The sequence below is a fragment of the Neolamprologus brichardi genome, chromosome 8, assembly GCF_056152115.1.
Source record: "Neolamprologus brichardi isolate AB-2024 chromosome 8, ASM5615211v1, whole genome shotgun sequence".
NCBI lineage: Eukaryota > Metazoa > Chordata > Actinopteri > Cichliformes > Cichlidae > Neolamprologus > Neolamprologus brichardi.
The window spans coordinates 22,395,145-22,422,572 of record NC_142111.1 but is presented as its reverse complement, the minus strand read 5'-3'; the positions used below and the strand labels follow the sequence as shown (position 1 = coordinate 22,422,572).

General features: G+C 40.8%; 1 protein-coding gene across 4 annotated transcripts in view; it reads left to right on the top strand.

Moving 5' to 3' along the window:
- The window catches only part of thrab (thyroid hormone receptor alpha b), a 258,672-nt gene that overhangs the window by 95,796 nt on the left and 135,448 nt on the right, over window positions 1-27,428 (top strand). For all 4 annotated transcript variants that reach the window (XM_087844867.1, XM_087844866.1, XM_087844865.1 and 1 more), the window contains one exon: window positions 1,429-1,511. The gene's annotated coding sequence lies outside the window, so the exon portion shown is untranslated. The remainder of the gene's footprint in view (window positions 1-1,428; window positions 1,512-27,428) is intronic.

The following is a 27,428-nucleotide window of genomic DNA, read 5'->3' as shown; positions in this document are numbered from 1 at the left end:
ACAGACTTTTTTTTGTGCTTGTTTTTATTTTCACACAGTACGCATTAATGCTGGCACCAACTTCTGCACCCCCCCACCTCCCACAGGGTGTGAGATACAGCATCTTATGAACATGGGCATGTGTTAAACATTTTTGCAGTTTATATACAATTTAATGCTAATAGAGTGGGAGGCTGGAGAGTTGGAGGGAGTTAAATAGCTGAAAGCATGAAGTCATGCAGAGCGACGATACAGAGGTCAGCACAATTGTGCGCATCGCCTATGGGGAGAGGTAGGCCATGGCTATACATGATTAGAGCGTGCGTGAAACTATTGTGAGCATAAATTTACTCCCATGCGTAGCTGAGCTATTGCGAGGCTCAATTATGTGTGGTTCATCCATGTAGCTGAGTCCCATCCTCTTGCATTCACTGCCTGTATGTATTAATTAATCATTTCAATCCCCTTTTTCACGATCAAAAAATAAGCTAAATGAAATCAAACCATTTTGAGTTGGCGTTTTTATCCGACTGAGTTAGTGTTGTCCGAAACACAAACACACACAAAACATTATTTAATTTGCTTCTACCAGATCACTTCAGTTAATCTGATATAAAGGGCCTGTTCAGAATAAAACATCTCAATGTTAAATATAATTTACTTTAGTGGTCATAAATAAAGGCCAGCTCTATTATGCGTATAGCCTTTAGAAAAAGTGCAGGTATGCCTAGCGTGTATGCTCTCTCTCAGCTTGCTTTTTACTTGGCGTTCATCAGCATCGCCACGAGTTTGCAAGTACCTTGATGGTATTTGTTGAAGCATGAGTGGTAGTTATTCAGTTTTTCTAATGCGACTGATTAAAATATTTAACTTGGCCGAGATGTCTGTTAATATTGCCTGGGGTCTTTCGTTTATGTACAGTAATAGGTGTTAATATTGAAAGGTCTTTTTGTACAAAGTGTAATGAAGCCAAGCAGACAGTAAAGTGAATACCTGCATAGTGTACTGGAGAGCTGTATACTCCATATACCTGCCCCTTTGAAAGTTCGGCAAGATTCATGCTATAACGGCGCTTTGATGCCTATGGCCAAAGCCTCGAGTTAGACAATTCATTTGGTTGAAGGATTAGACTGCTAAGCTTTTTAGTGGTAAGCTGGTCACATGAAGATCTAAAATTGGTTTTGATAGACAAGAAAACCTTGCGCCTCCTTTGGGGATTTTCCTCTCTTGAACTCCCAGACTCCTCCCATGTCATCCCTGACTTAGCAGTACATACATGCTTCAGTGGCCATGCGGATTTGCTTGTGCTCGAGTTGTGGCTATCTGTAGGATTTGGCTCACAGGATTCCTCTGAAAGCCTTTTCACTCCCTGGAACTTTTGGCCTGGTGAATGTTTTGCTTTTGTTGGCAAAGACACGAAGAATCACAGATTGTCTCTTCTGATTGCAGAGTCTGCGAAGACCTGTGTTGGGATAAAAGCTGTATTCAAATCTAAAGAAAGGGCAGTGGAGTGAAGGCAGCTGACAACCAAGGTAAGAAAAAGTTTGCGTGGCTTTGTGTACAACGCTGGCGGCTTGTATTAACTGTCAGACTTCGTCAATGGGATCTATTAGTCTAATGGTACTGTGATATATAGACAGTGAAAAGCCTGGTTGGCGGTTGGTGTTACTTTTCCACTGGAACAGAGTGTCTCATTTCCACAGGTACAGAGTTCATGGGTTTTTTTTATGGTTGTTTTTCAGGAGACTTGAAAGAGTTCTGTATATATAGTACATATGAACTGTACACTTATTGACTGGCACTCAATAAGTGACTGGTTCCCATGGTTTCCACCTGTCAATAATGTCCAGAACATTGGAAAACGATCAAAAATAATCCATCCAGAGCGTTTCCTCATCTTTCCAGACGAGCTATGTTAGCAAACCTGATTCTGTTTGCCACCTAAGCACCTCAAGGGTCACATGTGTTGTATGAACAAGCTCCAGACTTCATTTACAAAGGAAATCGCATGCTAGATAGTTTTGCATTTTGCATGTGCTTAATGATTCTTACATATGATCCTGTTTCCTGTGTATGCAGCTTTTTCAGTGTGGCAAATGAAAGAAACTACACTTTGAACATGCTGTATAAGAACAATAACAGTGTGTTTGGGCAGTGCATTATGCCTGCTATGCAAACACATTCTCAACTGGTGCAACATCCCTGTAAGGTTGTGGAGGGTTGAGGAATCACTCAGTCCTGACAAGACAGTAAATGTGGACATGGTGGAATTAACCTTGTTCTGCAACACATTTTCTGGGCCGCTTCTTTTTTGTCTGCTGGCAGCGGGTCAGCGTATCGTCTGACAGTTTACAGTGCTGAAATTGCAACAGTCAACGATTGTCCCCAAGAGCGGTGTCTTGCACCGTGTTGGATTTTTATCATAACTGCTACATGTTAACACGCTGTGCCTCATTGATGAGTCGTGTCTTTGATTCAAAGCGGCGTTCTTGATGACTGATGATCTCTTTCTTGCTTTATGCATGTTCTCACTGTCTAACACCGCCCTGGTTGAAGGAGTAATTGGTCGAAGTCTGCTGAATCCTAATCAGGTTTTGAGTCTGATACAGAAGAAGTAAAAGTGAAAGATTCATATGTAATGACTTCTGTTGGCTGAGGAGTAGGAAACAATCAAGCGTTGAGCTGCAACCTAATAAATGTTAACAGCGTGTGTCTACAATCGGAAAGTGAGAGTAACCGCATATATAACGTTGATTAAATAAATGCATTAGAATGAGAGCTGGAGGCTGCTGACATTTCCAAGCTTTTATGTCTTTAGCTACTTTCTCCAAATGCAGGTGGTCCCAGGTCAGAACTTGAAGTTGACAAACTTGAATTACAGATTTGATATAAATCAGAGATTAACATAGAGACTCTGACATGTGGAACTGATATGGTGTTATTAGGGCCATTGTTTTTCTGAGGATTCATAACTCAGTCGGTCTTGCTGAACTACACAATCACACACAATCGGAGGGTGGCTTTGGGCACTGACACATCGATCTATATCTTACTTACTTTGGCTGATTACTGTCAACACTTTGCAGAGCCAAATTTCATTTTGACATTTGGGATAATGGCAGGAACGTGCTCCTCTGCACTGTATAAAAACATTCAGCAGAGAAATTCAGGGTCCAATCATCTACAGCAGCTGAACGCATTGAATTAAAATAGTTAAAAAATGTTGGATGAAATTTTAAATAAGGTAGGGAAAAGTAGGAGAATTTTGAATATTTTTGGAGATCGTAATGTCTATATAGCTGAATCATCCAGGTTTGACTGTATGATGGTGGGTGCCACAGCTGGATGTGCTTCTCTTTTGAAACCTAACTGCACATTGCTACGATGCCACATTGTTGATTGTTTAGTATGGTAGCACTCCTACACACCTACATTGATCTGAACACTTTTGTTTCCTTTGTACCCAAAAAAATGTAAAAGTTGTGTGATAGCATCTGGCTACGTCAAAGAGCTAACTAGCATCACAATTATTAGAAAGTTGTCAACTGCCGCTTCCCCATTTCTATAGTTCTCTAATTCTGTGTGTATTGTTAGTTGCTTTGAAGTTCTTCCTCTTTTTGATATCACATTGTTTGAATTTACTACATACAGTGGGATAGTTACCCCACCTCCTACTAGCTTTTTTAAGGTATAGTTACATAGTGAATAGGACATAAAATGGTCATTTTCGGTTGGATTTTATTGTACTCAAAGCTGAGTCCATTAGCCTGCATCACACTAAGATTTGTTTTAGTGACAGCAATAGTAGGTTTTGTAACAATCAATCCATCCATTCATCCAACCATCCATGCTCTGCCGTCATCTGTTTTACAAGGGGCAATAGTCCAGGCAGAGATACCCAGTAGCAGAAACGCCTAAAATACCTCACCTAGAAGACACCTGGTTAGGTGCCTGAACCACCTTCAAACAGTGGCTCTCTGAGGCCCACTTGAATGACGAAGCTCTTTCCTCTATCTCTCAGGCAGAGCCCAGACACCCTTTAGGTACAGACTGATAGAATGAGATCACAGCAGAAATGAGCTTTCTCAAGAGTAGGCGAGAGTAGGAACGCAGATCATCTGGTAAATCTGCAGCTTTGCTTTCCTGCTCTTCACCCCAACAGACTGATACACAGTCTGCGTTATTGTTGTGTCATGTCAATCTACTGCTCACTTGCCTCACTTGTGAGCAAGATCCAGAGATGCTCAAACTCATCTACTTGGAAGAAATGGTTAGAAATCTTTCTAATAGCTTAAAATGTGTCAAATATAGGGTGTTATTACTTCTGCGTCATTACTTCTGACTAAAAAGGGTGGAACTGATATTTAGGTGTGGTACTGAGATTATGTATTTCAATTGCATTTTGATTAGAAACAGAATGATGACGTGACGCACATTATAGTAGGTATCAGTGCAAACATATCAAGTGCATTTTAGATAAATTACATAAAAAAAGCTTTCTAAAATGGGCCTGCCTTCTGACATAAACTTGAATCAAAGTTCTTGAATCCAATGGTCAGGTTTGCTGGCTGTGTGAGAACACAGATTACCCATAACACACAGATAAACTCTGTAACAGCAAGATAAACATCTGTAGTTGACAGAGCCTACCGCAGTTTATGAATTGTAGTACTGACTAAAAATGAAACGCCTGGCGTCTGAGTGTTTTGTAGTTTGCTAATTGCTATTAAACCAGAAACCACAATGCAATCTTTTTCTAATTATAGTAAATTGACTTTTCTGTTTTGCTGCGCCAAGCGACTAAATCAAAACAAAGCAATCTCTGTCAGCGGATTGAGCGTCGGGCATCGCCTCTGTATACCCTCGTGGCTTTCAGGTGGCAGAGAGAACGAGCAGAGCCACTCCCTCCCCATCTGTCGTGCCCGTCAGGGGAATCACCTTCTCGCTCTGACACGCACTTGCAAACAGACGCACACACACACCCACCTGGGAATGCATTCACAGCTACAATCATAAAGAAGAGCAAGCGTAATCAAATGAGCATCCACAAGCTCACAGTCGCTGATAAAACAAATGGGACGCATTCCGATTCACGCAAAGATAATCTGCGAGCTTTGCTTATCTGCAGACAGGATGTACCTGGGCATGTGTAAAGCAGGATAGGCAAAGTGTGAGTGGGCTGAAAGCCAGTGGCTGAATTGCTTTTTTTCTTTGACAGTTTGACTCACCACCTGCCTGGGTAATCCCAGCGTTCGCTTTTGGACAACTCGCGTACCAAGCAGCAGTTTCACTTTGATTGAATTGAATTCGTCAGATGGCCATTCAGACCTTTGCTGCCACTAACGGGAAGACGTAAACTGTATGACAGTTAAAGCTGCGTAGAAGAGAGACACAGTGACATTTAAACCGAAACCATTTCAGTCAGACAGATGAGCGTTCAGACTATCTCTGTATTAATGCCGTCTCATTTTCTGTGACATTTGAATGAGCTTTTTCCCCCCTCCACAGTGATCAATAAAGTAACTTAATAACCTGCCTCGAGACTCTAGGACGTCTGGACAGAATAGAGTAGCGTCAATTTAGGGCAGTTTTATTCTGTAAGGAAGTAAGGGATTAATTTGATATTTGCAGGAACAATGGAAACAATAACTGAATAATGACACTGGCTAATACCAGGTGCGGGTTTACCTGCGTTTTGGCTGGAAACATGGGTGTCAGCGAAGCAGTAGAGACATGACACTGTTATCTTATTGTGGTTTTTTGTTTCTTTCTTTTTGTGCAGCGCAAGTGCTCTTTGCTTTCCAGCATATGGGTTTATTGTGTTGTAAACAAGGGGCAGCTATAATGTTAGGCTGCAGCATTATCGAGGTAGCGTGTGTGGTATTTTTATGAAACTGTGTGGTTTTTAGGACGGCTCTCACATTCACTCACGGGAAGTGGTTTTTGCCTCTTTTCTGCAAAGCACAAAATGTTCCTCTTTCGCAGGTCTCTTGATACTTATTTCATTCATTTCTTTGTGATCACGCCAACATCTGTATTAAAGACGAGCTCTGCTTGGGGTCAAAGCGGAAGAGTGCAAACCGCAATTGGTAAAGATTAGAAAGGTTTTGCGGTGTAACGTAGCTACCCCCGAGGGCCGTGTTTGTATTTGAACTGTAGTTTATTGGTGCTGCACAGAAAAAAAGATAACGTGAAATATATATTAAATATATTTTACCAACACAGCCTGTTTAGATTGTCTTTCAACTGCGTTCCCTTCATTACATTGATTTGTACTGCTTTGTTGTAGACATTGAAGATAACTGGCACAATGGCACAACAGGGAAGGAAATAGTACTCAGCACTATCTACTCTTCTTCCTGTCCTTTGTTTGTTGGCTCCACTTCAGTGCTAGACTTTTAATCTTCATATATGAAGGCGCTCTAGTTAAAAGTTAAAGTCCAGAGAAGCCTGCGTTCACCGAGATGCACTCGCTCACCCTCTGAAATACTTACTGTGTGGCCCAAACGCAAAATAAACAGACCAGACGAGAGACGCACCAGGAGTATATTTCCCACTTCGAGCAACACGGGGAGAAAGAAGTGACGAGAGAGGGAGAGCCTTGTTCACATACACTCACTAGCCATTTCATTTGGTATACTTTGCTAGTATTGAGCCCGTTTTGCCCTTAATTCCTCATGGCATAGATTCAACAGTCCTGAGAGATTTTGGGCCGTATCGACATGACAGCATGTCACATTTCCTGCAGGTCTGTAATGTAAATCTCCTGTTTGACCACATCCTAAAGGTGCTCTGTATGATTGAGATTTGGTGACTCAGTTTCCTCAGCTGACAGGCGTGGCAGTCGGTGTGGTCTACTGGTGCTGCAGCCCATCTGTTTCAACGTTTTGGGCGTATCCTGCATATCTCGGCTGTAATGAGTGGCTATTTGAGTTACTGTTGCCTTGCTGTCACCTTGAGGTGTCTTTAGAGATGCAGCAGTAACTGAAATGAGCAGACGCTCTTCTGCAACTGAGGTATGCAGACGAGTGTCTGATTATCGCCTAATTATGGTGCTGTTGTTTATTACCTTGAATTAGTCCTCTGAACTCTAGCATCAACGAGGCGTTTTTGCCCATAGAACCGCTGCGTACTGGGTAGGGATGGTTGTGTGGGGAAATCCCAGCAGAGCAGCGGTTTCTGATATCCAAATGTCTCTGTAATCACACAGTTGCATTAACCTCTGATTTAAAATTCAAAACAATAGAAGTGTAAACGTGCAGAGGTGCTAGCATGAGGTTGCACGGTACAAAACAAAGCAGAGCTAAACACAATCCACAGTTTTGATAGCTCGTTTTAATTGACCAGCTATCGCAAAATGAAAATCTGGATCTCATATCATAACTGTTTTAACATTTTCTTGGGGGGAATAAAAGCTGCATAAGAAGAAAGCCAAAAAATAGATTCCATTCTGTAGCTTTAAGTCCTGCACAATCTCAACATTTTAACAATAAATGATCCAAAATTTCATTTGCAAATGCTTTTGAGGGACTCCTCAAACATGTTTACATTGACTTGTTTTGCTATCGTGTCACACTGTCATTGAAAAAAAAGACGTTAGATTCATTTAAAATAGGCAGCAGCTCACAGCACAGGCAGTGCACTTTAATCGGCTACAGAACTGACTTCTCTTTTCTATTCCTCCCGCTTTGTAAGCCGTGATTGCAGCCACATGCCGTTGTTCCATTCAGATTACATACTGCAACACTAAGTCTTCACCAGGCTCTTTGAATTGCTTGTCACTGCAACAGCTCCTGTCAGACAGCCAACTGTATTTCCTGGTGTGAAACAGATATGATTGTATCGACTGCTATCTAGTTTCAAAGTAACAATGAGGCAGTTCTTTTAGCAACCCAAGCTGGAAACATTTTTCTAAGTTCACGGGTTTCACGGGGAGCTTGTGTTTCCAAACACCGCAGCGAAAGCAAATCTGACAGGAATACAAATTCCTTTAAATGTTGACATTTTAATGCATCCAGATAACAGACAGGTTAGTGGAGTCCTGAGGTTTTGCACACTCAAAATAGCAAACATGCTCGTGCAGCTTTTTCCAAAATAGCATTATGTGTAAACAGTCTGTCAGGTGTCAAAATCCAGCCTAGGGGCCGGAACTACTCCACTAATAAAAGTCATTAATTACTCCGATTTTTCTACTTTGTAAAAATCTTGAGCCACCCCCCATTTCTTTATGTTTTGTTTCCAAGGAGCCAGACCCTCTTGTAATTCTTTAAGTGGTCTTGAACAATAGTTTTCTGGGATTATTGAAAGTCTTTCAAAGATTTCTTTTGGGCATTGGCTGGATGTTTTTGTTTTTTTGACAAACCTGGATATGTGGAAGATAACAGAAGGAGTAAAAGGCCTTAAAAATATCTACAGCAGATGAACAGTAGCTAAAAGGCATGTGCCTAGGAAACAGGAAAGATGCATCTAGTCCTTCAGTTGATCCACCTGCTGTTGAACGAAACCTCATCAAAAGTCACATCTCTGAATTGGAAGGAAATGTGGAACAAAATTACTTAATAACTGAACTGAAAATCAGTAGGGGTGGGGGAAAAAATCGATACTGTGTAGTATCGTGATATTTTGTTTGCTAATAATGTATGGATACAGGGACAGCAGAAATCGATATTTTGTTACAAAAAGGTTTTTGTGCTCTGACTTCAGAGCATGTTGATCCTTTTTCTGAGCAAGAATCCTGACATTCCTTCACTGTCCAAATGTGTTTAACTTTTTTTTGGCAGCAATAAACATGACAGTTTACTTATTTTAATTTAAGACATATTTTATTTTAATTAAGTTTAAAACTTTTTTATTTAATGTAAAATTATATTTTGTTTTAATTTACTTTCAAATTCTTCAGTTGCTGAAGGGGCTGCATAGTTTTCATAAACTGCATAGTTCAGAATAGCTATAATTGTACCAGATGGTTGCGTTCAGTTAAGTTGGACTAGACTGTAATACAAACCGTTCAGTTTGTCAACAATAAAACTGAAATGAGAGAAAGACTGAGTGTGAGACTTTGATATTAGATAAAATGAATATTGATAAAGTTTACCTTTATGTACAGAATCTGAATATCGCAAAATATTTTTAAAAAAAATTGCAATAATATCGTATCGTGGGATGTATGGTGATTCCCACCTCTAAAAATCAGTGAAAACAGGTCTTATAGAGTGATTAAATTAAATCTGAAATTTTTGGATCAAATCATCAATAATATGCACAGAGAAGGTCCAGGAAAGAAATGCGTCTACAGCCATCTGTAAAACACGATGGAGGCTTTGTCTTGGTTTGGGGCAGAATTTCAACAGGTTTCGTTGGAGATCTTGTCAAAATCAATTGAATTATAAACTGTCATTGTGCAATATTTGAAGCAGTTTGTAATTAGAAGGATCAAAAGCCGCTAACGAAGACCCAAAGTTTCAAAGAAGAACTTTGAAAGCCCTTCAAGAAGCCTGGAAAACTATACCTGAAGACTATTTAAACAAATGACAAGAAATCTTGCTTAAGAGAGTTTAAGCTTTGATGAAGAATAAATGTAGTCATGCCAAATGTTGACTTTTAAGCTTGTTGAAATTGCTGCATCTGTTTCCCTATGAAAGAACTAAAACAAGTTGTCACCGCTGGTTTAAATAAAGATAAAATGAAATTAATAGTTTCAAGTAATTGCACACATTTGATTTAATGGCTGTTTTATGAATACTTTATACTCCATTAAGCACCAAACCCCAGTTCACATTTCCCATTTAGTTCTTTTCACTTGAAAAAAATCCGTGCCCCCTCCCCACTTGTTAAAGTGGTGTCAGTTGAGTCACGTAACAGGTGCAGCAGGCAGTGATATGATCACAAGATCCTGCCCAAACATTTTAGCCCCCCCCCCCCGCCATGTTATATATGTAGTATACAGTCCAGCCTGTCCCTGTGGTGCCAGAAAACACGCTCAGCCACACCAGACAGATCATTTTGTTTCTCTGGCTAACGTTGCCCTGCCTGTGTTTGGTCTCGCTGTCACGGTTCAGCGATATGGGACTATAGATAAAGGTAACATATACCTTGTGATGTCTTTCACCTCAAGCTAAGGACCAAAACATCTGAGCTGCTGCTGCTTTACAAGTTTAATGAATACGCCTTCAGCATGGATAAGAAGCACTGTACATTAAATGTTGATTGGATAGAAAGTAGGTCATTTTGTTGCATAAGCTCTGAGGGAGTACATGCAAGAACATGCTGGCTTATATTTTTCTATACTGAGTGTTTATCACAGCATGTGGTAGTGGTGATGGAGCGTTTGTGCGCAGTGTTGATGTTAAATGTAGTTTGTGCCATCTGCCCAGAAACTGCATTTCTATGTGGTCACCTCTCTGAGAGTCCAGACAGAAGCCTTTATATATTTGTAATGATGTAAAGAGACAGAGAGAAGAAGGAACGATTAAAAAACCCGACAGAGACGTTGGAAGAGACTTGAGGAAGGGGAAGAGGAAAGAAGTGGCCTGTGACCGGTGGGCAGCGTTAACCAGTTTAGAAAAAGGCATTCCAGCGCTTTTGTTGTCGGGCCACAAATATTCCAGTCTTCCCTTCCTACTCCTTTGCCACACAAACAAAGTGAACTCCGGCAAAGGCGGAGAAGAGAGAAGACCTTTAAAGGTCTCGCGTACAGTGGACATCATTGTGTCCCAACTGTTAGCGCTACACTTTGTTTGGCTTGAGTTTCAGCCATACATGTGTATGAGATTTTATTAAAGACAGACTAAGGAGGAAATTGAGTCCAGCCTCAGAACTTTGTTTGCAGATATGAATGCACGCACAAACACCACAGGCGAATGTTTGCTCAAATACGTCGAGTATATTCAAATGTATTTCTTAACCTTCTAAGACCCGAACTCTTCCATGGCATGCATTTTTAATTTCTCTTTGATATTTGGGCTGATTGGGGCCTGATTTATTTATTTTTTTTACCTAATTTTAGTTTCTAAGAAAAATAAGAGCCACATATGAGGATATTTAGTTAAAATTTCGATAGAACAGTAGCAGTATAATGTCCTCGTAAGTGGATATCAGGCCCTTGTAGAGCAAAATTGAGTATTTTGGTCTAAATAACCAAAAATGTGATGCCCACATATATGGACGCCAGGTCTTAGGAGGTTAAGCTTTCAAGCACATAGTGAGGAGATGGACGCAGGAAGGTACTGATGCACCTTTTGTTCTGTATTTGGATGAGTTCCAGGTCATTGACCCGAGTCCTCCACTTTCTCATTAAAGATACAATTCTAGAATCTGAGCAGACTCAACATGCCGTGACTACTAAAAGCCATATTGGGACATTTTCCCTCCACCACTGGAAGGAGACCTATAGGAGACCAGATTGTGAAATAAAGCTGAATAATATTGACACAATTTTTTTAACTTATTGCTTGGTTGAACATTAACTGGGTATATGCTTTAATCTTTGGCAACTTGATGACAGCAACAGAGAAGGTATAAGCCCAAACGTATGGTTTCAGATTATATTACAAGTCTTATTTTCTCTTTAAAGCCTCTGCTTTGCTTTTTCTTAAAGCTAGCTGTTATAACGGTTGCCATTTTTTTTAATTGTTTGATGTCTCGCTAAGCTGGCAGCTGATGAGTTATCTCCATTATATCAATTGCCCATGTGCCGTTTGGCAAAGTACCTAATCCAAGTCTGTCAGGGTTAGTTTAGCTGTAATTCTGCCAATGTGGTTTGACAAACTTCTTCTGCGTGGATGTGTTTGTGTGTGCAGGTGCTGTCAGAAACTTTGTTCAGCGCTTGTCTGTTAGTCAGATAGGCCTGCAGTGCACACGCTTCTTTTTCCACCAAATATTTGAGAATCTTTAAGCTTTTTTTTTATTTACAATGCACCAAATCACAACAACAGCCACCTCTAGGTGCTTTACATTGTAAGATAAAGACGCTACAATAATACAGAGAAAACTCGAACAATCAGATGACCCCCTGTGAGCAAGCACTTGGCAAAAGGGGGAAGGAAAAACTCCCTTTTAGCAGGAAGAAAACCTCAAGCAGAATCAGGTTTAGGGAGGGGCAGTCATCTGCTGCGATGTGAGGGGAGAAAGACGGGGTAAAAGACGAGAGAGCTACAGATTAATAATAACTAAAGTTTAAATGCAGAATGGTGTATAAAAAAATCAGTATGGCTCATATTTCATTGTTTTTTCGTTGCTAGGCTATCCGGTTGTTAAGTGATGACGTGACGAATCCTACTTCCGGGCCTAAAGTAGTCTGCGTTTAATATGGCTTTTGTGTTGTTAACATGTTTAATGTTTTGTATTTTCTTCTAGTTAATCTCAAAAAGCTCCTAAAACAGTCAGTGATCACTGTTGACCTCCCTCGGCTTTTATTACCGCTAATCATTTATTTAAGCTCAGTTTTTAAAACCTTAGGATGTAACTACAGCCCAGCCCATGCAGCAGTATATGAATGACTAACCTCGTATTGTGGATGGATTATCTCAGTTCTTCTCCTGGCTGAAGTTTGGTCCTTTGACAGCATCCTGCCATGCGATTACATTTGTTCCTGACCACCGAGAACACTCACGTTAACTTTTATTGAGTGGAAAAAAAGTTAGCTTGTTTATATTATGCTAACATAGCTGTGTCGCTAGCGGTCACGTAGCACATCATTAGCTACAGCTTGCCAAACTTCAGTAACCCTACAAACGTCACTGCTGTTTAGTTTTCTGTCTTCATTTATGTTGGAAGTGATAACAGAGCTGTATGTTTTAATTTGTTTCCAAAACCCCGCAGTCAGGACATGCTATATTGTATTTAGATAGAAGCTAGCGAGCTAACTTCCTGCTAGCTTCTAACTCCGTTAAATGTCATAAATTCCGTTTTCATGGATGCCTGGATGTTAAACTCAATTGTTACACCTGGTAGAGCAGAACGCTGATCATTTTATTAAAGATGAAAGACTTTAGACAGTTTTTCAACTCTTAGTAATGCCATAGTGATTGTTTGATATATGGACCTGCAGCGGAGTTTAGGCCCAGACACGGCTAGTGACGTCAGACTTAACGACCGGATTGAGATTAATTAAGTTGATTATATTCGTGTGACCCCACCTCACCCTAGATAATAATCTGTGTGTATGAGTTTCCATTTGGATATTGCTATAAGTAGAATAGGCGACTGATAATTTGGGGGTAAAAGAAGTTTTACTCTCAAGCAGAACAGAAAAGAGAAGCGACTGGAGACAAATCTCACAGTGAGTCAACTTTTGAACTATTAGCTGATTGAGATTTTCCTCGGATTTGTTGTGAGGATGCTGGATTATGGGATTGTACAAACGCAGTAAGCAGCTCACTTTGCAGCATGGGCTGTCTGTGGAGTCTACGGTGAAATCCGAAGAAATGATCAGCTCTGTGGGGTGCACCAGAAAGAGGCTGCTCACTGTTTTCATCCAGCTGTCCATTTCTCAAAGTTATTAAATTCATTTGTAAGAAGTTTACCCAACAAAGTGTACAGTAGCAGCTATAGCAGTGCTTCTTAGTGTGAATAAATGAAGCCCTAATGTGAGCCTGAGTATATACTGATCAGCCTTAGTTATTACACACAAAGTCTATTTCAAGACCTGGTGGGGTTAGGCTACCCTAACCCCACCAGGTCTGGGTGTATAAAGTGTCTTAGACTCGTTAACATGGGCCTTGAGCCATTACTGGGCACTTCTTGCAGGATGGTGGGACACACTGTGCTGCTTAGGGAGTGCCTTTACCATAGGATGGGTGGTGGGTTGTTTTATAACATGGATGAAAGACCCCTAAGTGCAGAACACTTAACTGTGACTAAGTGATCACTGTTATTAACTTCACCTGTCAGGGATTTTAATCTGTGTCTGATCTGTGTGACTGTACCTCCCAGTGTGTGTGCCCACATTTGTATCAATTGCTGTAGCTGACTCTTTATGTTATATATATGTCTCCCTGTCTGTTCGTAACCCTATTTGTGTTTGTGTCTTCTTGCGCCGTGTCTCTGAATGCGTCTCATTGTGTTCATCACTGCCTGTGTGTGGACTCCCAAGGCTGTGTGAGTTCATTGTGCGTGTCTCCGCCTGTTTAGACAACCCCAGTGTTCTCCGTACGCAGAGAGACAACTGCAGAGGCATGCACTATGCATGCTTATGTGGTCAGAAGCCTATGTTTTATGGAACATACTGTACTAAGCTGCTCTGCTGCAGTAAAGGGGCTATAAATAGAAGGTGCTGATAAAGAGTAAGAAAAAAGGGGGCACGGCATGAAATAGACTCACCAAGCCGGTTACTGTTTAAACACTCAGACAGCTTAAAGAACACCAGACTGGGCTTAAACCAACACTACGGTAGATTATATAACCGTGAACAATATAAAAAGCACAGTCAGTATTGACTTTCAATTGATGTGTCTATATTTATAGTACGGGTTTGGCTTTCATTACCTGACGTATTTATGATTTTCATTAGTGAAGGAACGCAGAGTCATATATGTTAACTGTGAAGGCTGAAACCACATGGAGGTCTGCCAGATAGGTTCACTGGGGGAACAATTCAACTATTCTTCACCAGCACAGTTGGCCAGCCTTACCTGGCATTTGCACCGGACCTCATTTTCATGTGTTGTTTTTAAAGGAGGACCTTTTTCGTCTTTCACTTTGTACGCTTCTGTTGTTTGTACAGTAGCTGCAGTCATCACACTGCACCGCCCATGCATTACCAATCCACAAACAGTCATCTCAAGACAGTTTATATTAGAAGTATCTCAACAAAAGGGCTGCGGCGGAGAGAAAGTTCTCACTTTCAACAGGAAGACACCTCCATCAGAAACAGTAGGGCTGCCACAAACGATTATTTTGATAGTCGACTAGTTATCAGTTATTTTTGCAATTAGTTGACTAATCAGATCATGCATCCATTGGACATAAAACGTACAGCTTATTGCACCAGCACGCATCTGCTCTTATATAACTATCATTGGCTTACAGCTTTAAGTGTTTAAGGTATGTGCTAACTAAAATAAAGACAAGATGATAGTTTATTAAATTTTAATGAAATTTGCAGATTGTTTCGGTGAAGTTTAATAAACTCCTTGCTATCTAAAATATAACGGGACACCGGAGTATATTCTCAAGCATCTCACACTTCTGATAATCAGTTGTCTGCTTGATGTTTATTCAGCTGTGTAAAAACGAATACAATACTAAAAAAGCCAAACAATAACATTTTGAAGTTATCTAAGTGACTTATATATATTTAACCTGAGTAGCGAAAGACGGCGGTGGGTTTGAAAATGATTTGCCGGAGTCCGGTGTTCTCACGGGCTGCAGTTAGCCTTGCCCCCGGCTAACTATCGAGCTAGTGGGTAACAGACGTCTCCGAAAACGTCGGAGCGCTTTTGAAAATATGTGGTGTCTTGATAAACTGAGCAGATATTTGAGGTTTACACAGCTACATGCTTGCCTGAAAATATGTTAAACGTTTATTTTGTGACCCAGAAAGAATAATAAGAGTAATATTAAAACTAACAAGCTGCCGCCATTGTTGGAAACTGGGCTAGGCTGCGCTATGAATTCTGGGACAGAGCTTCTCCTTCGGGGTTTACCGGCAGCTGGCATCCTTGTACATGCAGTGCTGCCATCTTCTGTTTCAGTCCGTTATTACACTCTTAAATCCTACTACTTATTCCTGCGTCTTTTGTGATCTTACAAAGCTTCAAACGACGCGTCGACTATTAAATCAGTCGTCGACGATTTTGATAGTCGACGTAATCGTGACAGAGAGACAACTAAGAAACAGACAGAGAGACGACACAGAGATAAGTTAATAACACGCTGAAGTGGCACGTGAGTGGAAAAGGAATGCTCCGTGCATCATGGGAAGTCCCCCGAGCATCCTGAGCCTATAGCAGCATAAATCGGGGATAGTCCCTAGACTCGACCCAGCCCCCAACTGTAAGTTTAATCAAAATGAAAGTATTAAGGCTGATCTTAAAAGTAGTGTGTTTCTGTTTCCTGAACCACCATTTACTTGAACTGGTGGTGTGTTTTAAACTCACAGATGCCAGGAAGAACAAGGGAAAGTATTTATTTTTAGGAAAATAAATTTAAAATTTTGGTAATTGGAGGATAGTAAAACATCTTTAGCCAAACTTAACTTTGATCCAAGAATCTGGTGTGGTCCCGCTCTGAAACAGACCCTTGGAAAACCCGGAGAAACCCAAAAAAAGGACATAAATAATTTTATTTATTTATTTATTTATATATATATATATTTATATATATATATATATATATTTATTTATTTATTTTTAATTTAATTTAAGGATGATTATGTCCTGTCCAAAACAGAGAGGGGGATTAACAAACCTCACCCAGACTGATGAGCATCTAATTAGCATCAGCTGATTTAGTGGAGGCGCGCTGCCTGGGTGGCAAGAGGCACAACACATGATGCCCTCTCGCTCGCTCCTAATTCTCCAGGCAATTAACTCTGCTGTTCTGATATGAGCATAATCCAGCATCAAACAGATTGTGTGCTATGGAACTGGTAAGCAACTTGCATGCACCTCTGCTTGGAAATGTCTGCGAAAGTTCAGGGATGAAGTGCATGTGCGAAAACATTTTCAGGACAGTTATGAGGGATTTTCCCTGCAGTGCAGTGTGGTCACCTCGAAACAGGACAAGTGGGTAACATATCACACCTTCTATCTATAGAAGCGTCATGATTTTAAAGAGCAAGTCATAGTTGATGATTTGTCACGACTACAATTAGTTTAAACACATTGAAACTGGCAGGAAATGCGTTTTACAACAGCAAAGCTTTCCGGTGGCTGAGCAAGAGAGAGGAGGGGTATCCTATCCCTGCCATGAGCGACATACTCACAGGAGGAGGTGTTTTAAATTGTTTGTCCTCTGATCCAAAAGGTTACGATGGTTTACATGGATGGGCTCTCCTAGCCTTAGAAAAAGATGAAATGCAAAGAGAACCCACGGCCCTTCTTTTGTTGTCTTATCATGTTGGGATTTTATGCTTTCAGAACAATATGTTGCAAAGACAAATCGAGGTTTTTGCACTCGAGTTTTGCAAAAGAATCACTGAAAAATTGATCCCAGATCTGTTCAGTCTCACTTTCACCTGCCTTGCTTTTCCACGAATCCTTGGCCTTGATCTTCCCTAGTCCCCCCTCCCTTTGCTTCTACCTTCTGCTGTGCCTCCATAACACTCCTTCAGACTTTCTTTATGCCTTTGTGTTAACACGTGCGATACATGCACGCGCATGCACATTCAAACCATATCCATTTGGCTCCCTGCACACACTGCACCCCCAGTGTTCCCATTTGGAATTCTCCCATTCCCTCATTTCCAGAGTCCTGTTCTACCATAGCAACACTAGCATGTCTGAGCTCAAACACACATTTCATATTCACCACACTTCGCCCTCTCTCTTTCTCTTCTCTAAAGCCTCAGTTCTGGGCCTGTTTTTATGGCCAGCTCCCCGCTTACTGTGTTCCTTCAGGAATTTTGGCGCAGATTCAAACATCTTAAATCAAGTACAGGCTGCCACAGCAGCCCGGGCCCCTTCGCTCCTCGTCTTCCACCCCACATGTTGACCCCAGGGAGTATTTGTGTGCAGAAAGGGGGCTGACAATCAGGCCACTGACAACCTGTCCCAAGAAGACTTTGCCGCCTGTCACATCCCTTTCCCCCTGTCTCTTAACTCCTCCCTGTCCATCATTTTCCCACTCTTTTCCCTTCAGTTTGTTTTGTTTTATCACTATTGGATAGATTAACATTTAACTAACACTATCTCAGTCTCCTACAAGGATGGCTGATTTTGTAGTCCCAAGTTAAAATTTCAGAGAGATTAACATTTTTACATGTGTCTGTGTATCATTGATGCCCAAGCACAAAGTGTATCAAATTGAGCAATCTGATTGTTTTTATTAATTTTTGCTAGTGTCTGTAGTTAGTGTTTGTGGGTTTTTTTGATCTACTTGGAATTTTGTTTTGTATTGTTGCAGAAACATTTCTTATAAACCAGTGCATTTGTTTGAATATCTTAAAGCGGTAGCCGGGTACATATCTCACCAGTCTGGCTCGATGAAATCAAGAGACTGTTTTAGGTAGACAGCGTCCCTACAAAGTCAGATTTTCAAACCTTTCCTTTGGCAGTTTATGCATCTGGATTGTTTTGGTGTGCGATTTCCAGACCTCGAATGTCTGTTGAAATATCTGCCTTCGTTTATAGATATAACACAAAAAGACAGCACACCGCTTTTATAGTTGAAAGACTTATGAAGGACTTTCAGAATTCATGACCTGATTATGTGCAGTCAGTGCTAAAGCAAAAAAACACGAGTTCCTACGTGAAACTGCTCACATTGAGTTTTATGAATCTAATCACATTAATAAAAACTTAATTTGTTTAAATCAAATTGCTAAATCCTCGTATTTTATTTTAGTTAAATGGATTAAAACGGTGTCATTTGACCAGCAGTCGCTTCCATTCATCTGCAGTAATTTGCAGAATGAACCCGAGGAGAGATCACATGCATCGAAACCTGTTTCGGTGTTTAAAGAAAGAGTAAAAAAGTGCAATTGGCAATCTAACGATTCTCTACTTTTGCGTCTTTTCTCCAGGGCTCATTCCCGCTCTGCTTTTCTTATTTGTGAGGGGGGGAAAAAGCAACAGCTCCCCTCAAAAGTCAAGTGGGGAGAAAGTAATTCTACAGATGTTGTCTGCTGGAGCCCAAAGTTACTTTCTCCTTCTTCCTTCCCTTTACCTCTTCATGACCCTCTTGAATCATTTACTCATCTACACTTTGTTTTTCTCTTCCATACGGGACATCTGTCAGGTTTTTATATGCTGATTAACTAACTGCCTTTAATTTTTTTGCACTGGTGCAACACTAAGATCTGCTAAGCTGTGTGGACAAAGGAGGCCCCCCTTTTTGTTCTTTCATGTGGTTTTGTGTACATGAGCTACTCGAGACACTATCCAAGTTTTTTTCCTTCATATGCGAGATGCTCATATGACAAGCCTGCTGCACATTAGTCCGGTGATTTACAGAGTTTGGCTGTGGCGCCAACCTCACCCCCTCCTGCTTCGACTCTCTCGCTGGTTCATCCGTCTTTGGTTGTCCATTGTATTTGGTCTGGTTTAGATTCTCAGTTTGATGGCTTCGCTGCTGGAGAGAGAACACATGTGCGAAGCGGATGTGTTGCCTCGCGTTTTCACAGCCAACTCCCTCACATCTCGGCAGCTGTCGCTGTCACATTGAAAACTAGAACCTAATATTTTTCATGCCTTTTTCTATGCGCTGCATATGATGCAAATAACATCAGAAATAATCCCAAGGTGCCAAAATGAAGTCGGAACAGACAGACGGCTCTGAGTTTATGATTACCATATTTTCAATGGGGACTCTGTCCTTGTGGCGTTCATGGCTTTTAATGGCCATGCATTCATTTAGTCTTACACAAAGGCATCAAACAAATGTAGGCTGTAACGGATTGGCGTGTTTCTTTTTGTTTTTTTGAACAGAGTGTGTGGCTTGAAAGGCTTTGGACATCAAGTTGTCTGTCAAGACACTTTCTTTGTTACAGTGAAGTTATGCTGGTTTCTGTTCTCAATTGGTGAGGCTGTCCTGATCTATTCATCATCCTCTTCTGTTGCCATTCAGTGTACAGTCATCATTTACAACAGTCCAAGCCTATTGTGGTCTCTCTTGGAAGCCAAACATGAGTAACAGACCTTTCTTGATTGGTTCGGGAATCTTATTTTTTCCTAGTTATTATTAAATTGGAAGTTGTCCTGCGTGACCTGATTTTTTTTTTTTTTTTTTTTTTGCAGTGTATGCGAGGCTTGCCTCTTTTCAGATCTCTAAACAGCAGCCAGCATTTCTAGTCTAATCAGCAACTGTGTTTGTCAGCTCAATGCCCACAGCGGTGGCATCAGGAATGGGGACGTCATCTTCCTACTTAGCTGAAAAGCTGAGCTTCTTCCATCTCTTCCTTAGTTTTTTTCATTTATCAGCTGATGAGTGAAAATGAGTAAGGCTACGTTCACACTGCAGGTCTTAATGCTCAATTCCGATTTTTTGATCAAATCCGATTTTTTTGTCTGCTCGTTCACACTACAAATAAAATGTGACAGCAAACGCGCTCTAGTGTGAACCCTCAAAGCGGCCGCATGCGCAAAAGATGACGTCACACACAACGCGCTCTGTTTAGATCCAGAGCAAACAATATTGTTTGACAGATGGCCGTTAATATAAAGACTTCGGACTTCACGTTTCCCAATTTTTGCTTAAAGTTATTTAGTTATTTACATAATAATGTAAATAACCTAATAATGATCCTTATTGCTGTTTTAGAGGAGCGGTGCTTCAAAGGATAGTTGCAGATTTCTGTCAGAATCTGCAGATTATACAGAACAAATAAAATGTTAACGTTTCTCCAACGTTGTCTTCCCAGCAGTTTCACCGGATGGCCAGGAAGCGTTCGGGATGTCTTCTCGGGCGCTTCTCCGGCGCTGATAATTGGCGTCTGTCTTGTGTCAGTGACGTAAAAGACGGATTTAATGCGACATGACCGTTCACACAGCAGTCGCTTTCTGAAACATCGGATATGTATCGGATTCAGTACCACATACGAAAGTGACCCAGATCGGATTTGAAAATATCGGATTTGTGCCGTTCACACTGTCATACCATGATCGGATATGGGTCGCATAGGGTCAAAAAAATCGGATTTGATGCGCTTTCGCCTGCAGTGTGAACGTAGCCTAAGCTCTGCTCTGTAAATTATTTACTTGTAAAGCAGGGATGGGCATCGAAAACTAGCTTTTGCTGTAAATGCAGTGGCATGTTGCCTGGTTTATGTAACGTATTTATCTCTGTGTTATGGTCCGTCTAGGGGTGGACAGACCATAACATAAGGGCGATCCATCCCCATTTGACCCCAAGCAGCACATCACACAATTACTACTGTTTGATGGTGATTTATTTCCAATGAGTGAATTAAAAAAACAAAGAAAAGGAGCGAATTATAACTGTGGGGTGGACCTAATGCCAAAATAACAAACAGAAGGAGCCTATCGCAAGGATAAATCAAACTTACCTACTCAAAAAGAATTAAACCAAACGACTGCAACTTAGCCCCCTAACTAACAAAAACATGAGAAACCTGTAATCAAACAAAAGGGCAGTCCACTCCTACATGCTCCTGTATCAAACAAACATGGCTAGACAGGGAACACAAAGTCTGCCGGTTGGGAAGGGCCGAGGATGAATGACTGGCCGTCCATGGTGGTGTCATCTTATATGTTGTCTCCAGATCATTAGCCAATCTGTATGGTCCGTCCCCTGGATCCACCAATCACGGAGAGGCACCTGCAGACTCAGATTTATATACGAGACAGAATTACGACAACAGTCGTATCACTATGTAAAAAATAAACTAAACTTAAAAAATAAAAAAGTGCTGAATAAGGACAACGCAGTTGACTCCTCTGGAAGTCTCCAAGCTATGCTAGATGATCTAGTATTGCTAGCTCTTCTCACTCACCACCACAATGGGCACACTGATGCTGTTCTTCATCTGATTGCTTCATTTAGATCCGTCGGCTCACTAGTTTTGTCTGGTTTAAAACAAAAATGGTCCCCAATAGGCTATTTAGGCTTTTTTCTCTCACAGTAAATGACTGTGTGGTGTGAACAGGCATACCACCGAGGCTAAACTACACTCTTGGCCATGAGCTAGTACAGTTTGTACTAACTGGCATATGTTTTTGGTTTCAAATAAAACCGGTAAATTGAATCTTCTGTGCTGTTGTACTGTCCCTGGTTGAGTGGAAACATCACTTGTTAGTGATTAGCTAAGGCAAAAAGAAAAAGAGCATAAACCTTCTGGCAAAAGTAAATTGGCAAACTTGAACAGTATGTCAGACTGAGTGAACCAGTTGAGACAAAAAAGGCCTTTTACAGTGCAGAGGGAGCTCTTTCATCTGTTCCGTGACCTTATATCAAAATGATGACATTCCTGGCCTGACCTTCTTTATCCCACACCTGCATATCTTTATCTTTTATTGCTTATATTGAATTATCTTTTAATATTCTCCATTGACTGTACAGTAGGTATTCTATCTCTGGGTATCTTCTCCAGAAATGTCTCACATTTGATATGTTGCTCTGTTGGTTTGTTAGCCAACAGAGCAAAAGCAGCAGGTCTTCTGAGCAGATCTCTTAGAGTTTCCATAGATTTGATCACAGATCAAGTATCTGTCACATCTACTGTTCTCCGTGTACAAAAGGAAAGCGTACAGTTACTCTACGCGGATTGAGTCTCTGGCAGAGATACCCGATCCAGGTAAAACGTGGCAGTTGATACGTTGAGTCATCATTACAGTACGTACAAAATCAGTGGAATCAAGTAAAACAAACAAACAATAAAAATGGCAAAAAACAAAACGCAACACATCGGTTTAGGTTTTAGCATCGTCCAAATAAGTTTTAATGTTCTTTGGTTATAATTACATTTGATATTAGACAGTGCGATTGTGATCTTTGCTTATCCAGCAGAAAAAAGTCAGACTTTAAGGGTCATGTGATCCACTGTTTTGTTCGTTTGTTGGTTTTTCCAGTACACCGGTATAAAACCTAAACAGCCGTCTGGCGCTTCTTAACAACAGACCCTTTAGGTAGATTTCCCACAACTTGAACACCAAGCTAATTGGGTCACAGTGCTGATTTACAAGCTCATGCAAACGTTTACTTCAGTGCTACAATTGCTTAAGGTATTACATAAAGCCTTAGAGAGTGCAGTTGTACAGTAGTGAGCACTGCATCTCTACAGGATGTGGTTGGCTGTCCGGTGTTCTACCTTCTACTAAATGCATGACACCCTACAGTATCTACGTTGCGTTTGGCAGCTTTGTTGTTGCTATGTTTTTTTTTTTAACGCAACAGCACTACATGTGTATCAACCGCAGAGTTTGATAGCGCGATCGGTCAAACCGTGAGGTGGCAAACGCTCTCGCTTTTTGCTGCCGCTTGTCAGATGCCTGTCTGGTTTCCCCGAGGCGTCTCTACTCTGCTGTTGTCTGAGGCAGGCGGAGGGAGGTAGCAGTGTGACAAAGTAAAAGTTGGTTCAGATCAGCCTGGAAATCTTTTTCTGCTCGACACTTATGAAGCTACGGTAAGCAAGCACTGTAAGGCCCTGTGCAGCTGTGAAGCTGGGAAATAATAATATGGTGGATTTTACAGAGTGCATTTAGCGTGTTTATTTAGATCCTGCTGTTGAAAATGCTCAGTGAAGGTATTTTCAGTTGCCAACAAGGTTCTTTAAGTAAACAGGAGTCAGTGGAAGGACCAGGGCAAGTTGTAATGAGCAGAGCTACAGTTTGTTCTTGTGTTGACTGCCTCTGGGAGGGGTGGTAACATTATCCTCACTTCACCTGTCTCTTCTTTGCTCCACTCCTTGGAGCCCATTCCCTTCTGTACAAACACACATACAGGGAAGACAGGTTGCTAGTTATGGCAGGGTAACAGCCACCTGTGGTCAATCTAGAATCACCAAATACCCTTTAGACTGTGGGAGGAAGCTGGAGAGACCCCGCAGAGGCATGGGAAGGACCCCAGCCAGCCGGTGGATTCAACCCCAGAACATTGTTGCTGTGTTGCTGACCACAGTGCTGCCTGCTTTTCCTTATCTACTGTCATTTACTGTTATTATGGTTTATGTTACTTTTTAAGATAGTCATAGTTTAAAATGATGAAATCAGCATATCTAGAAGTAATCCTTGAGACAAAAGGTTTCAGACTACTCTAAACTTTCGGCTTCAGACTCTTTTTTTTCTACTTTAGGCTCTTTATGATGTCACTAAGAGCAGATAACCCCATGGTCATCTCTTATACTCGTCATTCATACTTTCTAATTGTGAGATGCAGCCAATTAGATCAAGCACAGTTCAAAGGAGTGGGAAGGTTGCTAAAACGAGCAACTTTTCAATTCTCGACAACCATTCATTTATGACTCTTCTGTGTCCTTCAAGATGCTGTCACTTCATAACCATTACAGATAACCAGTCATGAATGAAGTGTTACTGAGAACATGCAAAGGTGACATCTAATTTTGCTGACGCGTTCATGGCTGACAGCGAGCACAGCCTTGGTAGTTTACAAAGGACAGTGTTAGGAAAGAACAAAGTATTTATCAGATCAAAGAAGAAATGAACAAATCCAACCAGACGTCTGATGCTCAACGCTGGTGCTTGGTAGGTTTTAATATCTGGTGCTGTGGATGTGTTTGTGTACTAAAGTGTCCTGGTTGAATGTCTGTGCTGTTAATGAGAACTGGGCTTGTTTTTCATTTTGTTGGAGAGATCCTGTTTGGCCGGATTGCTGGGTTTGGGTTGTGCTTGACTCATGCAGCATGTCATTAGTTCTAGGAGGAGCGCTGCCCTGACCTCAGCTACAGATGAAGAAGTGCTAGACCAGGTGACTGACTGCAGGGTGCACAAATATACCTCATACCAGAGGGAAACCTCTTTCATTGTCTGTGGTCTTGTCTCATGTTGTAATCGCAATTATTAGTTGAACATTTGAGTGACCTTAGGTCGCCCACTTTGAGCAGCTTGTTTGTTTCTCAGAATGGTTTATGGATGGAAAGAGACCTAACTATTGGCTGAGAGGAGGCAGGACATCCCATTCTGCATCCCCTTCAAACGTCCACTTTGGATTACACGTCCTCAGACTTCATTCGTTACTGGAAGCAGCTAGCTTCACTCTGAGGGTTAAAAAATGCATAAATTAATAACAGCATTTCAGAAGCTGAATGCTGAAATGCTAAAATCATCCTTTTAAGTGTCTCGAGATGAATTTCACCTAAACCCTTTAAGTCATTGCTGCCCTGCACAGCGCCTCTGCAAATCTGCTTCGTGATAAAGCAGAAAGGCTTTTAAAATATCTGTGCGTTCAGACAGAGCCTGTTATTAGCTACTTTGATCTTCCTTTTAATTACCCCCTGCGGCTCCCTCTTTAACACTGTTAGACGTAAAAGGCCACAGTTACATTTGACCTGCAGCCGGCTCTGACACAGGCCGATGTCTGTGGCTTCACTTGTTGAAGATCTTGCTATATTGTGGCATGGAGCTGTGCAGCAAGGTAAACTGCCTTATATCATGGTGAAGTTCGTAATCCTGGACTGTACACACCAGGACGGCGTTCAAAGGAGGAGATAAGCAAAGACAAAGGTTGTGTTTACACTATGTTCTGCTACAGAGTTCAAGTTTTAAGTGAAGCAAAGCAATTTGTTTTATTCTGACATAGGGGTGGGTGGGTGTGCTCTTTAATCCTTTAAAACCGGTCAGAGCGGGCACGCTCTGTTTTGCATAACTATTTTTAAATCCGGTAGCTCTGCAACCGCATAAGCTAGCGCAATAATTTTTTTTGCATATGAAACCGGAGGAGTTGTACTTACATCTTATGCCATCAGCTTGTCCTCGGTCACAGTTTCCTTCCACATATAGCTTTGCAAAAACTGCATAAAAAGCGCTTGCAGCAATAAAAACATAATATTCCAGAAACAGGCTTTGCCGATCCGATCAGCTGTTCATAACACTTCCTACGTTGGAATAGACGTCAGCGCGAACTTTCGCATGTCCGCCATGACCTGCCCAAAACCGGAAGTGACGTCATTTCGCGGAAATGTAGTTTTTTTTTTTACCACCAGGGCCTCATGAGCCTATACTGGTGTTTTTAAAAGTTATGTTTGACTTTATGACTTTCTGTGTCGTTTCTGGGATGTTTAGGACTCATATTGCACTGCTGGAAATAGTTTATTTTGATGCATATGCTGCTTTTTTGCAAATTTGCACTATAATATTTATTTTCGTTTTTCCTGCAGTGTATAAAAATTGGTGTATTTCAAAAATAAAACTATGACGACACTTAAAATAAATTTCCTGTGGTGGGAAACTATTTTGTGCAACATTTTTGTATTTACAGTTTTGGGGGATAAGCCTCTTAAATTTCTCTAACTAGAAATATATGTTAAAAAAGCAAAAACGATTTTCAATTTTTTTGTAGTTTATTGCACTTTTTTGCAATTTATGTAATTTCTATGCACTCAATGCATACATATTATTACAATTTGGGCTATAATGGTTGTATTGATGTATAGCAACTTGAAATGCTCCCAAAAATGGCACTACAGCATGTAAAAATATAATATAAGCTCTGGCGAACTTGGTTCTATGGTAGGTCTAAAGGGTTAAGATGTTCCCTATAGAGTGGGGCGGGGCCTTGCCACGTGGCCAGAGGGTTATGCAATTTTATTACATAGAAGAATATATGGTGAGAAGCAGAAGTGCAGCTGTCTTGCAGTGATTTTGAAAGTAATGTTTTCATGACAGTGATTGATTTGTGTGTCTTTCAGTTAACTGTATTGGCCAATCATTTGTCTTAATTTGCTTTTGCACTTCATCATTTTCTTGCCAAAACCCTACCAATTTCCGTTTTTACATATCTATTTTTTTTCCAGTTGTGCAACCTGAATTAAATACTCCAGTCGAACCTCATGAACATCAATATTCTAAATGCAACGAGTTGAAGCCCACTGCACTAACCATCTTAAGTAAAATGATTTGCATTTGCAGTAGGTTAAAATCATTTCACTGCCCTGTTGTTGCTATTTTCTGTGTGTCTGACAGCAGATGTGAAAGTAGGCTCAAAGCCGACTGTGGCAAAGCAATTGCAGAACTTCGACCCAAAGGCAGCGTCTCTTTGAGGTTTTCCTCTCGCGAGAAATAAGATGAACGGTCCTCTATAAGCACATTTAAAAGCATACAAATTTGTAAAAATGCAAATGACTAAAAACCCAGCTAGATGTTAACGGTAGCTTTCCTTTTTTTGAAAAACTATCATTTATCTCTGGCAGTATAAATTTCTACTCTTGCAGCTTTTAACACACTCCTGCTGCCAAGGGTTTGACGAGAACATGTGTTTCTGTTTTAACTCATATGAAGGTCCCTCTAAATTGTTTAAACAAATGACATGTTCTTTCTGATTTGTTTTAAAAAGTCATTTTTTGTCCATACATGCAGCTTCATAGTTTACATAAGAACGGTAGTCTTTTTGGACATTTTTTTAAGAAAGACAAACGAAAACATTACAAAAGTTGGAGGAGATCGCCAATATGACTCTTACTGACTGTTCTGTCTTTCTTTTTCTGCGCCTCTTTTATGTTTCACCTTTGCTTCCTTTCACTTATTGCCCCACACCCACTCACTCTAGAGTAAAAATAAAATGGCAAGCTCGATGTGACTGTGGAAAACCAGTGGTTGGCGAGTGATTGCATTGGATTTCTTTACTGTTTGGGACTGATTGCAAATTGTTGTGGTGACCAA